The sequence below is a fragment of the Balaenoptera borealis genome, assembly GCF_965194805.1.
Source record: "Balaenoptera borealis genome assembly, chromosome: 6".
NCBI lineage: Eukaryota > Metazoa > Chordata > Mammalia > Artiodactyla > Balaenopteridae > Balaenoptera > Balaenoptera borealis.
In genome coordinates, this window is record NC_138863.1 from 76597398 (window position 1) to 76615267 (window position 17870).

At 39.7% G+C, this 17870-nt stretch overlaps 1 long non-coding RNA gene and 1 pseudogene across 2 annotated transcripts in view; one reads left to right on the top strand and one right to left on the bottom strand.

Annotated features, from left to right (window-relative positions):
* LOC309630481 overlaps nt 1–17870 on the top strand; it is a 600204-nt gene that overhangs the window by 161285 nt on the left and 421049 nt on the right. The window lies entirely within an intron of this gene.
* Nucleotides 3704–14245, bottom strand: LOC309631054 (lysocardiolipin acyltransferase 1 pseudogene; annotated as a pseudogene). Its single transcript has one exon. The product of its transcript is annotated as a lysocardiolipin acyltransferase 1 pseudogene (transcript).

The following is a 17870-nucleotide window of genomic DNA, read 5'->3' on the forward strand; positions in this document are numbered from 1 at the left end:
AATATCTGAATGACTGGGGTAGATAGGAATGGCAATTTTCAGACAAAGAATAACTGGTAAAGCATATAGAAGTAACACTATAAATTGGATAATAGCCAGAGAGGGATTCCAAAATTAGTTTATTCTTAAATGGAAGTTTCTCTTTTGATATAAAACCAATAAAATAGGCTCATTTAAATAATAAAGAAGTGTTTAAACCAGAAAATGAACCCCTCCCACCTTGTTCTTACAATTTCACTTTGCAGAAACAACCATTGTTAAACTAGATGGTTAGTCTTCAGGGGGCTACCTATCTCCATATCTAACTCCTTACCTCCTTATACTTTTAATTTTCTCAATTTGAGATTATATACTATGTTTTGTAGCATGCACTTTTATTTACAATAAATTGTGAACATATCTTAGTGTCAGTATATGTAGATTTATGCCATTATTTTAATGGCTGCAGGTAATCCATTGTATGGATGATCCATTTTAAAAAAAATCAAATTTGGGGCTTCCCTGGTGGCGCAGTGGTTGAGAATCTGCCTGCCAATGCAGGGGACACGGGTTCGAGCCCTGGTCTGGGAAGATCCCACATGCCGCGGAGCAACTAAGCCCGTGAGCCACAACTACTGAGCCTGCGCGTCTGGAGCCTGTGCTCCGCAACAAGAGAGGCCACAACAGTAAGAGGCCCACGCACCGCGATGAAGAGTGGCCCCCACTTGCCTCAACTAGAGAAAGCCCTCGCACAGAAACAAAGACCCAACACAGCCAAAATAAATAAATAAATAAATAAATAAATAAATAAAAGTGAAAAAAAATATATTAAAAAAAAAAAAATCAAATTTCTATGGGTAAATATTTATTTTGTGTCATTTTATTGTGCAATTACTGTGCTTCAAAAAGTATCCTGATTCTATAGCATTGCATACTTATGTGTTAGTGTGAATATCTTTAAGGATAGCTTACTTGATATATATTTAAGGATACTTGATATACATTGCCAAATTGTTCTTTTTTAAAAAGTGGCATCAGTTGAGACTTCTATCAGCTGTGTATGAGCCTTTATATTGGCTACAATCAGACTTTTAAAAGATTTTACCAGTGTGACAGCTGAAAAGTTATATCTTATTGGTATTTTAATTTTTATTTATTTGACTGTTAGCAAAATGGAATGTTTTCATAACATTATTGACCATTATATTTCAATTTATGTATGTTTCAAATGTAATTATTTTGCCTATTTTACATTTGAATGTTCATATTGTTATCTGTAGGATTTATTATACATCATGATGTTAATTTTCCCTAAAATAAGTTATACATGCTGACCTAGCTTGTAATTTAATCAGTTTTATTAAATGTTTAAGTATTATGTAAGTATCTTTTATACAAACACTTTAAATTTTAGAAAATAAAATCTGTAAATATTTTACTTATACTGTCTTAAAACCCAATTTACCATATTCTACAATCCATTTTCATTTCTGGAAAGTATCATACATGTGTTTATCAACCTAAAATCAGAACTCAATACATTAAAGCCCAATGACTTCATGAAATTTTTGGTCATCCTGAGTGCAGCTGACAAAGTTTTTATTTAAGTCTGTCCATTCTTTACTGGTTTTTAGGTCACATTAATAACGATAACTTTCTAAATTATTTTTATTAGAAGTCATTTGGAATGGAAAGTCTCCTCATCATAATCTTATTAAGACCTCAGAGTATAAAGTAAATGAATAAATGCATTGTATTCACAGACTGCTAATCTGGAGTTCACTCTTACTGTTCTGCTTTTTTTTTTTAATTTTTATTTATTTATTTATTTATTTATGGCTGTGTTGGGGTCTTTGTTTCTGTGCGAGGGCTTTCTCTAGTTGCGGCAAGTGTGGGCCACTCTTCATCGTGGTGCGCGGGCCTCTCACTGTCGCGGCCTCTCTTGTTGCGGAGCACAGGCTCCAGACGCGCAGGCTCAGTAGTTGTGGCTCACGGGCCTAGTTGCTCCGCGGCATGTGGGATCTTCCCAGACCAGGGCTCGAACCCGTGTCCCCTGCATTGGCAGGCAGATTCTCAACCACTGCGCCACCAGGGAAGCCCACTGTTCTGCTCTTTGAACTCCAATAACTGTGATAGATCACTACTAAAGAAGGTTATACTTTTAAACAAACTCTGAGATTCAGTAAAATTCCATGTAGCTCTTCTAAGAAAAAACGATGTGCCAGGCAAATCTGCTAAATCAACTATGATAATTAGTGGAATGGCAGATACTGTAGTCCTGTTGTCTTGCCTAGTCATAAAGAGAACACAATCCAAGAACAAGCTAGATTCAGAGAATCTTGGAATATTTGCATTCAGACACCTCAGTTGTTATCTACTCCCAAAGTCTTGTGCTAAAATTAATTAAATTACCAAAATTTAGACAATTCTATCAGAAATGTAGTTTCTAGAAGTAGCAATCAGAGATAAGAAAGTGTTCCAAGATGGTAGAAATCACAGTTTCTGGTGAGGGTATGATAATAAAAACTAAATTGTACATAGTTTTACAAACAGAATATCTCCCCTGTGGTACTGGAGCACAGAAGAGACCCACAGTGTCCCTCTGAGGATAGGGAGGATGGCAGAGAGTGGACCGTGGATATCGTATGGGTCATCTGTGCAGGACAGGTCAGCTTAGAATAAAATAACAACAATCCCCTCCAGGAACAGAACTTAAGATTTGCCAACTGTCTACTCCCTTGAAAAGACCATCAAAATAACATTTTGATCAAGCAAAGCAAAGTTTATCAAAGTTATTTCTGGGTGAACAATATCTTGACAGTCTTAATAGGATCTCAGAAGAGCGAGATCAGATAAAGATATTTATAAGGCTTTGGGTTTCGTCTCAGTAGTTTAATTCAAATTTAATTAAATTTTTATTTGATAAATTAGCTGTTTGCTTAGGTGAGACAAATATTTGCCTGGACAAATTGGTTCTTAGGAATTTTCTGAAGTTATTTGTAATTTTACAGCATTATTTTCCTGGGTAAGAATTTCCTGGAAAAAGTGCTTAAGTCAAGTTGACACAGGTGATCTCATGTCCAAATCCTGGCAATTAAACTCTGGATGCAGTTGGTCTCAATTTTGACTTCTGAAGAGATTATCTGGGAACAAGTCCTTTCTGCCTTATATCTCCTTGACAATCCTTACATCACCATCATCCTGATCTTTAAAACGATTCTTGTTAATTGCTCTAGGATAATTTCAGGGATCTGCCAGCCGCTTAAAATACCTTGCATTATGCTTGAAGATGTCAACATTCCCAATTAGAAAGGCTTAAAAGACCAAGCATTGGTAGAGTTAAGGCACTGGCTAAAACTTCTTAAAATGAATGGGTCATCAGCTTATAAATCAGCAAGTTTAAAAAGATTACCGGGCTTCCCTGGTGGCGCAGTGGTTGAGAATCTGCCTGCCAATGCAGGGGACACGGGTTCGAGCCCTGGTCTGGGAAGATCCCACATGCCGCGGAGCAACTAGGCCCGTGAGCCACAACTACTGAGCCTGAGCGTCTGGAGCCTCTGCTCCGCAACAAGAGAGGCCGCGATAGTGAGAGGCCCGCGCACCGCGATGAAGAGCGGCTCCCACTCGCCGCAACTGGAGAAAGCCCTCACACAGAAACGATAGACCCAACACAGCCAAAAATAAACATAATAAATAAATAATAAATAAAAATTAAAAAAAAAAGATTACCTAAATGCCTCATTTGTTGAAAGGATGAAGAGATAAGAAGAGAGCAAAAGCACTTTAGCATCTATAATAAAATGTAGAAGGGAAGAGGAGATGGACAATCAAAGTAGAAGCAAAAGATGGAGATAGAACAAATGAAAACTAGAGGGTTAAGTATTTTGGTTTAGCTATTGCAGGCAATCCCAATTCTGCTTCATGGGGAATGTGAAGAATTACATCATACATGAATAATCTAATTATTTTAAAATACACGTTTAATTACTGTTAACAACCTTCCAAGAATAAAATAAATTCTCAAGCTTCTAATTCTTTAAATTTTTTAGAAAGCATTTTAAATGATTGAGTCAAATTTTACCTAACCGTTCATTGCCCAAGTCAATCAAAATAATATATAAACTACTGACACATTTTTAGGATGTGGGGACTAAGCAGTTTTAGGGTATTTGATCCAATTCTGAATCCAGATATAAAATATTTACAACCATATGTAACACCCTTTGTATTTAATATCCTGCTTGGTTCTTAGTTTTGTTTTGTTTTATATATGAAGACATTAAAATACTCCCTGTATGGAGTCAGAGCTATTAGATGTTAATACCATGTAACTTTACTCGTCAAAAGTAAAATAAAACAAATATCCTGTTTGTGTGTAGTTTTTTTCAGCATATGTTTTATCCTCCTAGCATTACTTGTCTGACAACAAGTGGCCTCCTAAGAATACAGAATGACAGTTTCTCAGTAACTAAGCTATAAATATTTCTTCTAGGACTAGCGAAGAAAGTAAACAAGTCACAGTTTTCACATTAACAGATTTGAAGAATAGCAGACAAAATTTTAACTATTCTATATAAAGTGATTTTAAGTATTGTTTTTACTATGTATAATTAAGGCAGGACAACTCTTACATTTTGAAGTATTTACACATAAATATTTTAAAATGATTATTCTGTTTTTGTTAATTAAATTGTTAAATATGTATATACACTAATGATTTTGAGATATTGGATATAAATTATTTTTCCAATCATAGGTACATTCCCTCATATGGAAACTCTCTGGTCATAGCACATGAAAAGGATAGGAAAGATGAATAGTCTTATTTACAATAACGGTTATCGACTTTGACATCTGCTCCCATAATTTCATGGTTTTTGAAAAGCTATGCTCAGAGTAAGCAAAATTATCATTATAATTTTAACTTTGAAGAGAAGAACTCCACAGCCTAGGCTTATTCTGAAAATTAAAGCAACGGATTTATCCTTTTTTTTTTTTTATTATTAAAGACGAGCACACAAGTCAAATTAGCAATTATATGAGTACATCTCTTCCCATAATCATTACTTTCCTTCCACTTTATATTCTTGATGAGAAAACCATCACATACTCAATAGTCCTTACAAACTATTCTGGCTTACAAATGATCAGAGTATGCAAAGACATGCTTTCTTTTTCAAAAAATGCAAAAATAAAAATAATAAAAAGACATATAGTTGTATTGTTTCATTACCAGGACCTAAAAATTATATCAACATACTTTCAACAGATCATTCCTTGCATTTTTTTTTTTTTCTCCTCCATTCTTTAATCAAACTTTAGTCTTTTTAATAGGAGGTTAAAAAGCCTTTTCCTGTTTGGAAATTTCTGGCTAAACTAAGAACAAGCTCTGTCAAAGAACCCTCACTTTCCAAAGCAATGAGAGAGACCAGCCCTCTTACCACCTCAAGACTACCGAAAGGAAGGCTGAGGAACATCAGGAGGAAGAATGCACGGGGAAACGTCTTTGTGAAGACTGTCAAAGGGCTGTCTTTTTCTCCCTGTCCACCTGTTCAGAGAAAGGACAGGTTTTTCACCTCCCTTAATCAAGTTGCACGGCACTCAAGAGAACCCCTTGGAGGCCCTCGCCCCGCCCCTTCCGGCTCCTCCTTTCCGGCCGCTTTAGCACTGCGGCTTCGAGGCGGGAAGATGGTGATGCCGCCGCCGGCTCTCCCGTGGCACGGAGAGCTTCCTGGGCCGCTTCGCGTGGCCCGAGTGGTTAGAGGGGTCCGAGCAGCCGGTGCAGTTGCCCTGCGGTCGCGTCTTTTGCCCTGCATTCCTGCAGGGGTGTTTGAAGCCAAAGAAGCCTGTCTGTGCGGTGCTTCGCAGCGCTCTGGCACCTGGCATCTGAGCTGCGGGACTCAAGCAGCCGGTGGAGAGCACGGAGACATTGCGGCGGCTGCCATAAACATTTCTTAAAAAAAAAGAAAAGAAAAAGAACCCCTTGGAGAACTTGACATGTGTCCTTTGAAATTGGGTGGCCACAACAACTGTGTATGTCTCGTATGTAAACAACTTCTAAAAGTCAAAGTCTGGCTGGAGCTGCTCGTGTAAAAGGAAACACGAAGTCTGCAGTAGGAACGAGTGACTCATGTACCACGGGCGGCCAGAGGTGCTTGTTTTTCAAGAGTCAGTCGTGGCCCCTGCAGAACTGAGCTAGAACTGAGTCCTGCTAAAAGGCACCCCACATGCAAGGCCTCAAGGGATGGTGGATGCCAACTCAGTAGAAGCTAGGAGCTGAGGGAGGAGTCGCCTATGAGGAGACAGTCGACTGTGGGATGTCACAGGTGAGTGGATCTTCTACGAGGTCACAAAATCACTCCATGAGAAAAATAGCATTTGGGCATGTCGCAGAGAACGCCAAAGCCAAATTTAGAGAGCACCATTCGAGTTAGAATTGGTCAACCCGTGCTTGCAATTGTGGAGTTACGAGACAGGGAGCCAGCAGGTGGAAAAGATACAGAGCAACATTAACCTTTCACCGTCCTTCTGTAGGCGAAATCCGGCCTCTGTACCCCAGTACCAAATTGATCTCGGAGACAGAGTTTGGGGTGAAGTAGAAAAGAACAGCTTTATCGCTTTGTCTGGCAAAGGGGACCACAGCAGGCTAATGCCCTCAAAACTGTGTGTCCCCGACTTGGAGGGGGTGGTGAGGCGTGTTATAGTAATGGTTCAAAGAGGGCATGACCAGCTGGGGGACATTCTTCTGATTGGTTGGGGGTGAGGTAAGTGGGAGTCAGCGTCATCAGCCTCCTGGTTACAACTGGTCTGGGTCTACGTGCTTGTGGGCAGCATATAGTTAACTTCTCCCACCTGGTGGGTGGTTCAGTGTCTGCAAAACAGCTCAAACATATTGTTATGAATATCCCTTGGGGAAAACCAGGACCCTGCTCCAAGGCAGCACTATTGCTTTTTTTTTTTCCTGGCTGCTCCTTCCTTGTTTCTCCATCCCCTCCCTTCCCTGATTAGCAACTGTTTGAACCTGCCCTTTGGAACTTAGGGAAGGTCATGGAGGCTGAATAAAGCCTATTTCCTGCTAACAAGAAAATGGGGGACACAGAAAGGCTTTTGTGCCCAGGAACCCCACAGGGTCCTGCTCGGTTTCACTTCCCCTGCAAGCTTTCAGTCAAATGAGAGAGTGAAAATTTTACTTCAATTGAACTAATATTTTTATACTTGGAAAAATTAATTCCTGAGACTGTCTAAAAAAATCTAAGGCATCTGAGAGATAGCATGCAGAAAAAAGGAAAAGGATTTGACAAAAGTTATTTGAAAATAGTAACGGAAAAAAATAAATCCATTTTCTAATGTGCCCATACTGCATTTCCTTACATTGATCCACTGGTAAATTGGTTTTGTGGTTTTCACTATTTGTGTTTATGCGGTATTTCACAGCTTCTAACATGCTTTTATGTAGTTATCAAATTTGATCATCACCAAAAACCTGCAGATGCCAGAATAGGTATCATTGCTGTCCTTTCTGAGATGAAGAAGCTAGGTCTTAAAAAATGTCAGTTGTCTTTCCCAAAGCTGGATAACTAGTACCTGCAAAGGCAAGACTCTACATTAGCACTCTTCCCTCTGCTCTTTGCTCTCAAATGGAATCTGCCAGGAAGGAGCATATTTGGGATTCACTCATTTATTCGCTCATGACTGCCAACTACTCTATTCCTCTTCATGTTTTTATTTTATTTTTAATTTATTTCTTTTTAAGCTAAGTGCATCACTGCTGACTCAAATATTTGAGTAGAAACTTAGAGTTAACTTACTGCACATATAAAACTGGTGATGCTCTTACTGATTATAATAGTAAATGTTTAATTTACATATAATGAACTGTACACATTCATGTATGCAATTTGCTATTTTGACATATGTATACACAAGGAATCATGACGAGGATGAAGGTAATTAACATATCAATCAACCCCAAAAGTTTCCCAGTGATCCATCCCTCCCTTCTGCCCATCCTTAACCTTCTCCCCGGGCAACCACTAATCTACTTTCAATCTGTATAAATGAATTTGCATTTTATATAAATGGAATCATATATAATCTTTTTTTCTGTTTCAATTTTGCATGGCATAATTGGGGAGATATTCATTCACAATTTTGTGTTTATCAATAGTGTGTATTGCTGAGTAATATTTCATTGCATAGATAGACCACAAATTGCTTATTCTGTTGATGAGCATTTGGATTGTGTCTAGTTTAGGGTTTTTACAAATAAGGCTTCTATGAACATTTTTGCACAAATCTTTGTATGAATATATACTTTAATTTTCTTTGATAAATACTTAGGAGTGGAATGGCTAGATAATATGGTAGGTGTATTTTTTTTCTAGAAACTTTCATACTGTTTTCCAAAGTGGAAAAAATAAGATGCAGCCAGACAAGCAGCTGCTGAGTCCAGAGTGACAAGAGTGGGAGGTGAGGAGGGGGATCAATATTGAGGCCAAGCACAATATTGAAGCTGCATTAAGCTCTACTTGACACTTTGTTATCAATTTTAGATTTCAAATCATAGACTGTATATTTCTTAAAAAATTTTTTTTAAATAAGAGAAGAAAAAGCTGTGTAGGAAAACACAAATAATTACAATTTTAAAAGAAGCCTTATTGAAAAAAAAATAAACCCACAACAAAAAACAAAAAAGGCAAATTTTCTCTTTTTGAAATTATCATTTCTAACTCTTAGGGCAAGTACAATGTCTCAGTTTCAGTGCTTATGAATTCTGGTTAGGTAAAAAAGAGTTTGCATTTTATCTTAAGCCTGTTTTTTACGATCAAAGGAAAACGTGTTTTAAAAAGGAAAAAAGTTCTCCTTTTACAGGTTTCAGAGGGTTAAAGAGGACATGCCTTTAAAGTCAAACCTTGAATGAAATAAGCCATGAGAAGTTGGAGGAAGGGGGGAGAGGCTGCATTACAAACACCTGTGGGGTAGGACGCACAGCTTTTCTCTCTGACCCAGGACAAATGCAATCCTGACTGTTAAACTATTTCTGGTTTCCAAATCTAACCAAAATTAAGTCTGAGAGAGACCTAAATTAGAAACCTCTTTTATTAAGGAAAAAAAATGTTAAAAAATAACCACCTTAAAACCCAGGGAAGTTAAATAGCTGGGTTTGGAGCAAATGTGCATAATAACTAATTAGTAGCCCCTGGCAGGATTAAAAACAGCTTTGGGGGGAGGAGTTAAATATAGATTGGTGCGTTTCAGTAGAGCCAGTTAGTACTCTTCCAGTAAAAATGGTGTGCCAACAGAGTGCTGCCGGAACCAGGACTTTCTGGAAGTCTGCTCGTTAAGTCCAGCTCGCAGCGAAGCCTTGTCCACTGAAGGGTGGAAATCACTGTCCAGCAAAAGTGAGTTGTAATTAATGAGAAGGCACTCGCCAAAAAGAGTACGCAAAGCAAGAAACAGCGTTTTAGGCTGGTTCAGGGCAGAAATAAGCTGACAGGTTTGCTTAATCTGCTGTTTGCTAAAGACTTGTAACTGCCCCGTATTTTCAGCTGCTCAGACCAGCCTTCCCATAATGACAAAAAAAGTAGTTGTAGGGCTTCAGTGGAGTGGAAACAGTGACCACATTTCTTTGCCTCAGAAGGAGATTGGTGCCATTGGTTTGCTGGATTTTCCATTGACTCTAAATAAACAGGAATTTTTAGGTGAACAATTGGTCAAAAGTGAGTTTAAATTTTACTAATGAAAGAGGAAACCTGGGACTAAAAAAGAGAGAGATCCCTCACTATAATTAAAGAATTCACTTTTGCGTGACCGTTTTGGTTTTAAGAATAAAATTTGTCAGAGCTACAACGGTTGAATAATTTAGGTTAAACCACAGGGCCCTGTGTGTAAGCATTGTTGTTATTGTTTTAATGGCAGAAATTAAACACCCATGGACATTTAGAAAATACAGTAACCTTCCTTTTTGTGTCAACCAAGACATGACTTCAAAAGAGAGTTTCTGATGGCAGTACCAGAACGTTCTTCTACGCTTTCCTTTAAAATGGTAAATGACTTGATGAGCACCGTTTTTAATGCAGAAAAGCGACACCTGCCGATAAGCTGTGAAGAAACCAGCACTAAACATGCGAGGTTATGCAGACGTGGAAGAACTAAACTGTATGAATTCCTAGCATTAAAAATTCAAACTAAGGTTTCTGAGTGGAGAGCCTGTGGTTGCTCTGTGAGAATCATCTAGGTCTTATTTTCTGGTGACTAGAGGGCACTGGTGGTCTTCTGACGTCTAGGTCAGCGCAAGGCTAAATGCCAAGATTTTATGAATAATTAAGGGCTTCCTATCAAAATGTTTGTTCAGCTTAAGGACAAAGGGTTTCTGTTTTCTGGTCTTAAGGAAGAATACAAGGGTTTGATTGGCATAGAAAGGAGTGTGGGGAAAGTGCTGAGAGGAAGCCAGGAGGAAGGGCCCTCACCTCCGCGGGCAAGTGCCCAGGAGCCCCAAATCTGCCTCTAGTCTGGGGAGTTTGTTAGGAAGTAGGATTGGGCCTTGAAGACAATCTTGTGTGTACCTTGTCTGCTAACAGCCTGACGATTGTTTACTAATACTCTGGCCTAAGTTATTTCACAGGGGTCGCTCCCTGCTACACAATGTTGAAATTACATTCAGAGATTTAAAAAAAAAAATTGTATGTGTAGCAGTATTTTTCCACAAAACTAAGTGCAAAATATCTTTAACAAATAATGATGGTAGTAAGAAATATTTGACATAATTGTGCAAAAATGCATCTCATTTTACAAAGACTTAGACATTTGTAAACATTTACAGAATATCTCCTAGGTTTTTAGACTGAACCTTACAATCTTACTCATTTTTCTTTGTATTTAAATGTGGCTGTTTGTCTAAAAAACATGCAAGTTCAGTGATCTCCAGTTCACCAAATATTCTCTCCCACGGCACGAAGATGATAATGATGATTATAAAATACGACCGAACAAGACTGTACAAATAGATGAGCAGGCACACTGCAGGGCTGAACAGGGTCCAGTACAGTATAGGGAGCAATTTGACCAGAAGGATCCTGCGCTCAGACTTGCAAGGTGGAATTACAGTCTGTCCCATAAAGTAAAAAGTCTTCTCCCCCCAGTAGAAGGAGTGCAGCCTCTCTTCTTTCTCCTCCCACCACTTGTGGTACCAGAGCTGGAGGTCCTCCTTGGACTTGGGGAGGGTGTCCACTGGGTATCGGTGGACGTGGAAGTGGATTTCCTTGGGAAAGTCCTTGAGGAGGAGTTGCCTCTCTGTCTGAGGAATGATATGAGGATATGCCACCGTGGTGTCATGGACAGCGTCTAGGTTCTTACCTTCTCTTAGTCTGCCACAAAAATAAAGCCTGTAGTTCTTGGATGTAAGACATTTTCATATTTTTGAAGTCCATTCTTTTTAGCAAATTCATTACTTCGAGCCGTGCAATTTTCTGTGAGATCAGTCCCTTCTGGGAATATGAGGAGTTGAAGTGGTTCATGCATATCACAAAAATAATCAGTCATGTCTTCAAAATGACTCTTGTCATCCTTCCATTTCCTGTGAGTGAAGATATAGGCAGCAGCCTGCATGGCCCAACCAAATCCAGGAATACTTTTGAGACTGGCTTTGAGGCAAATTTTTTCTAATCTGAGGTAGTTATGTCTCATCAGACAATTCCACAGAAATATTCAGTCCATTCTTGTTGGATGATTCATGATAACAGTTCTTTCTCCAGGAACAAATGCTTCACCTGTTATAATCACTTTTACACCAAACATGGTCTCCAGCAGTGCCACAGGTAGTGTGAGCCTGGTTGCCACAAGGCAGTTGTTGATCCAGTGACACCAAGATGGGTTTACAAACATCAAAGGTGAAAAGGGACCTAACATGAAAATGCTTCCAAAGATGCTTCCCCAAAATAGAGTGAGTATAAAGTAAATCCCTCTCCAAAAATGCTTCCCTGAAATAGAGTGAGTATAAAGTAAATCCCTCTCCAAAAATGCTTCCTCAAAATAGAGTGAGTATAAAGTAAATCCCTCTCCAAAAGTGCTTCCCCAAAATAGAGTGAGTATAAAGTAAATCCCTCTCCATGATACCATGATTATCCTGGATGTGAGTCTTTGGTCAGACAGATGAATTGCAAATTTCTTCTTGTAGTCTGTATTTTGCCTTTCATTCTCTCAATGGTGCCTTAGATGATTCTTCCCTTTGAGTGCCTTTCCTACAGTGGGCCACGTTTACACTAGACCCTGCTGACTTTGATGATATAATTAAGTGTTCTGTAGTCTCAGAAATCAGAAGCCTAGAGGTTTCTGTAAAGCCTGGTTCTGTTATACCTTATTTGACCCAACAACCTCAAGGGGTTTACAGTTCTCCCGAAACTCAGTAACAAAGAACTCCCTGTTCTATCCTTGTTCTTAAATTAATTAATGGTATCTCCAATCTCCAACAGTATAGTTATCAAAAAATCAAAGCAAACAAAACACCTTAGTTTTCTCTTTACTTGCTCAGTAGGTGCTCCCCTCCCCCACCCCACCCCATTAGTCCTCACAACCAGCCAGTCTTCCATTCTGCCTTCAAAATGTGTGTGACGGATGTGAACTTTGCTCTGTCCTAGTTAATGCCCTGGATCACTCCCTCACCACCTCTCATGCCATCTCTCATGGTCTGGAGCATGGAAACTGCCCTGAACTGGTCTCTTCCTTACATTCTGTCTTTAACCTTGTCAACACCAAAGTCCCCTCTCCAGAACATAAAGTTGATCATGTCACTCATCTGATTAAGATCCTTCTATATGTACCGCTGCCCACAGAATAAAGTCAGTCTCTGAGCTGAGAATTCACAGTCTTGCTCTAACCTTTCCTGACTTCTCTCTCAGCAACACGTGCAAAACTCTAGTCTGACCCCTGGGCACCCATGCCCTCTCACTCATCCTAACTTTGCATTGCTTTCTCCTTTGGCTAGAAGCCCTTCCTCCCTTTATCCTGCAGTCAGCTCCCTTCCTTTCTTGCACAGGACCAGTCCAGCAGAAGCAACTGTTCCCTTGTATGTGTTCATCTAAGTATCATCTTAGTGTCATCTAAGAAATCTTTGCCTAACTCTGGTCACAAAGATTTTTCTCCTTTGTTTTCTTCTAGGAGTTTCATTGTTTTAGTTTTCAAACTTACTAAATTTTTGAATAATTTTTTGTAAAAGATGTGAACTATGGATTGAAGTTCTTTCTTCTTTGTGTTCATCTTCTTCATCTAGAGCTGCATTTGTTGCCTCACTATTAAAAAAAAATTCTTTCTCCACTGGATTATCTCTGCACCTTGTCAAAAATCAGTTGTCCAAATATATCTGGATTTATTTCTGGATTCCCTGCTCTGTTTCATTGATGTATTGTTGGTCCTGATAGCAACACCACACTCCAAAATTACTGTCATTTCAGAATAAGTCTTAAAATCAGATAGTGTTAATGCTCCAAAACTTTTTGTTCATTTTTAAAGATGTTTTGTCCTTTGAATTTCCTTAAAAATATTAGAATCCACTTGTCAATTTCTACAAAAATTCCCTCTTGGATTTAGATTGAGATTGCATTAAATCTGAGAATGCCCTCGGAGAGAACTAACATCTTAACAATATTGAGGCTTTCGACTAATAAAAAAAAAAAAAAGACCATCTTTAAAGATCTTTTAACATTTCTCCCAGCTATATTTTGTAGATTGCAGTGTGTTCACAGACCTTGCATATTTTTTCAGATTTATCCTTATCTGGTTAAGAGACCACATGAAAGTGAAAAGTTTTCTGAGACATGAGAACTATAGACTTTACCTTGCAGTAAAAGCAAGGAGCCATACTTCAGCACACATACAACTATTTGTATACAAAATAAGACAATAGAGTCTCCTGAAAAATGACTGTGGTTCATGTTGCTAGAGTTGCTAAGAGTAGGAAGGATGGGTGGCATCAGGCTTAGGGTTGGAATAAGTCTTCTTTTTTTTTTTTTTAAATTATTTATTTTTGGCTGTGTTGGGTCTTTGTTGCTGCGTGCAGGCTTTCTCTAGTTGTGGAGAGCGGGGGCTACTCTTCGTTGCTGTGCGCAGGCTTCTTATTGTGGTGGCTTCTCTTGTTGCAGAGCACAGGCTCTAGGCGCGTGGGCTTCGGTAGTTGCAGCACGCAGGCTCAGTAGCTGTGGCTCGCGGACTGTAGAGCACAGGCTCAGTAGTTGTGGCACACGGGCTTAGTTGCTCTGCGGCGTGTGGGATCTTCCCAGACCAGGGCCGAACCTGTGTCCCCTGCATTGGCAGGTGGATTCTTAACCACTGAGCCACCAGGGAAGTCCCGGAATGAGTCTTCTTGAGAAGGATTTAGAGTGAGACTGATGGTCAAAAGAGAATAAAGTTTAAGAATCTGTTGTGCACAGAATTGTTAATTTTTCTAGTGATGAAGTTTAAATTTTTATTCTTAGGCTGGTCTAAAATGGCTCCTCATGTCTCCTTGGCAAGTTCAGATAGATACACCATTTATTTCATATCACAGTGATTAACAGATCAGATGAAATAGCTGCTTTACTCTAACGCTGATTAACACCAGGTCAGGTTCTGTTCAATGTCAGTGAAATCCCCATGTCTGGCAACCTTTAGAAATTGAATAGCTAATAATCTGTGGTGGATGGTGCAGACACTGACCTTCCTAGAGTCAAAGGGCTACATGACTACAGAGCCTCCTAAGACACCTTAGAGCTCTATGTACAATTAAATAATAATGTTAAATGAGAGTTCACATAACTTTAACAAAGGAGACCCTTTGAGTTTATGCCACCCTAAGTGGATTTCCTTCTCTCTTGCACACTCTTGAATCATTCTGGCTGTGTGGAGCATATTTGCTATTGAAATGCCTCGCAGCTATGTTAAGTTGCTTGAGTGGCAGTTGACAGTTCTGAAAGGCTGTGGCCTTGGAGGCTGATGGGTCTCCTACCCATCCTGAATTCGAAACAGAGAGAGTTATTTTTAATTCCATTATCAGTGCACATGACTGTCCTTGCTGGGCAAGTGAGCCAAACTGCTGTGATGTTTCTGTTGCTGAGGTGAGAGAGATGGAGGGCAGCTAGTAGTTTCACATGATCCTTTAAGGTCGTAGACAACATTGAAAAAAGAATCACAATCCAAATAAAATAAATAAAATAAAACAGCCATTTTAGTGAACTAATCAGGAATACCAAATGTTTATCACTGAAGCAAAGTTACAAGGATTTTCTAGTGTGATTATTCTACCTAAACTTAATAATTCGAGTGTTTATGGGAAAATGGTGATGGTACAAAGACCAACTTATTATAAAAAGATCTCTTGACATTCATTTCGTAAAGTGTTTTTTGAAGACATGTTTAATCTTCCCAACAATTTTATCTCCATGAGAACTTCATGCAACTCACACATTATCCCATTCTTCATAAATCACTCAGCTACAGACTTGAAACTTCAATTTGCTCAATTCAACACTTACTGAGCTAGCACATGCAAAGCATTAAATTAGGGCTGGAGGGGATTCCAAGATAAAGAGAACATAGCCTTTACCTTCTGGGGGATCACAGTCTAATAGGGAAGAGAGGCACACATATCAATAATTTTAAAACAAGGGAATCTCTGCTAAGTGTTTCTACTGTGTTGTGGAAAGAGAGATGAATTGTGGCTATGTGCAAAGATGTAAAAATAGCACTTTTCTTGTACTGATGACTTCTGCAACCTCTTCATAAGTCTGTTTTTGCTCACCATGTTATGATATATCATCAGGTAGAATACTTGAAGTTGTAAGTACAATAATAATTAACTAACATTGGCTTAGTGAGAAAAAGAAATCTTATATACACATAAAGTAATCTGGAAGTAGGTGATTCTAAGCGACGTACAGTCACATAGTATCATTAACAACTTGGCTCTTCTTTAACTCTCTACTCTGCCATCTTCAGTAGTGATTTTTCATCCTTTAGCTTGTTGCTTCCTGGTTGCAAGAGGGCTGCTTCAGCTCTAAGCATCACTTGCTATGCAATCCATCCAAAGTAAGAAGAAAAGGCAAGATTTCTCACTCTTTATATCAGGGAGAAAAGTCCTGCCCAGTAGCAACCCAGGACAATTTCTCTTACATCTTATTTGCCAGCACTGGGTCATGTTTACTCCTAAGCAGATGGGTAGCCCTCAGCTTACTTGTCTTTGATCAATCATATCCCATTTCCTGAATCTGTGGGTGTGGGGGTTTGCTTTCCTTGAGCATGTCACTGCCCAAACACAACTGAGAATATGTAAGCCAAAAAGGAGGGAGAAGGAGAGTTCGTTACCAGCAGCATCTGCAAGAACATATCCACGTATCTAAGCACTCAGAGCTTATGTTACCGGAAGGGGAACCCCTTCCAGGGCCCAAGAATGGGCTCTTGTCTAACACTCCGTAATGAATTGTCAGATGAGACACACATACTGACAAAGCAAAAGACTTTATTGGGAAGGGGCGGCCAGGTGGAGAGCAGTGGTGAACCTTTCACCTTGTCAGGGTGAAAAGTTCAGCCTTCTGGGCTGAGGTGACTGAGGGAGGAGACCCTCTCTCCATGGTTTCTTCTAGGCTCCCTGTGGCATATCCCACTTTCTTCTCTCCTCTTTCCACGAAACTACTGACATCCTTGTACCATTCTCCTTCTGGGTCAGTTACTAGTGTCTCAGATAGGTTGGGACAAGAAGAGTATAATTCATCTATAACTTGCATGCATTGGTGGTCTACGGGGGAAGTATGGGGATCTGGTTTTAAGGAGGCTGGATTTAAAGTCTGACAGATGCTTAGTTTTATTTCTGGGGTGACAAGGAGGAGGGTCTGGTATTGGGTAATCCCTCCCCCACCCTCCCGCCATTCCTCTATCCCCTTTAGTCTCTAAGACTGCTTGCACCTGGTGGGGCGTGTGCACTGTGGTGGGTTGACCCAGGGTCCATTTAGAGGCCTCTTTAACCATAAGAGCGGTGACTGCTACTGCCCAGAGGCAAGCGGGCCAGCCTTTGGCCACCTTGTCTAGTTGTTTCAAGAGGTAGGCCACAGGCTGTAATACAGGCCCCACCATTTGTCCCAACATCCCCAAAGCGGTTCCCACCCGTTCAGAGACATACAACCTAAAAGGCTTTTCTAGGTTTAGGAGGCTTAAAGCTGGGGCTATAGTGACGGCCTCTTTCAGAGTATTAAAGGCCACCTTACAGGTCTTATCCCAGTCAAGTGGCCCTTCTTTCCCTTTTAGTTTTTCATATAGGGGTCGGGCCAGATTCCCATAAATGGGAATCCAGATCTGGCAAACCCCAGTTATCCCTAAAAGCTGTTTTCTAGTTTGGGGACAGGGGGTATTTAAGATAAAGGATTTCCTCTGAGGGTCGAGCATTCTTTTCCCTTCTGTAATTATGAACCCAAGGTATTTTACTTGGGTTAAGCTTATTTGAGCTTTCTTAAGGGACACTTGATATCCCCTTTCATAAAGAAAATTTAAGGTTTTAATAGTATCCATTTGAGAGCTAGTAAAGTCTGGGCTTGCTGTGAGCAAGTCATCTGCATATTGTATTAGGTTACTGTTTGTTAAGGTTAATTGTCTTAGTTCTCTCCCCAGGGAAGTCCCGAATATATGGGGGCTGTCTCTGAAATCCTGTGGTAGCTGCGTCCAGCAAAGTTGTATGGCTTACCTTGTTTCTGGATCTTGCCACTCAAAAAGACAAAGAGCTTTTGGGACTGAGGATGGAGGGAATGCGAAAGAAAGCATCCTTAAGGTCCAGCACTGAAAAGTACTTAGAGGTTGCCAGGACTTGGGATAGAAAGGTATATTGGTTTCGGGACTGTGGGGTGGATGGGAACCACAGTTTCATTGACCACTCT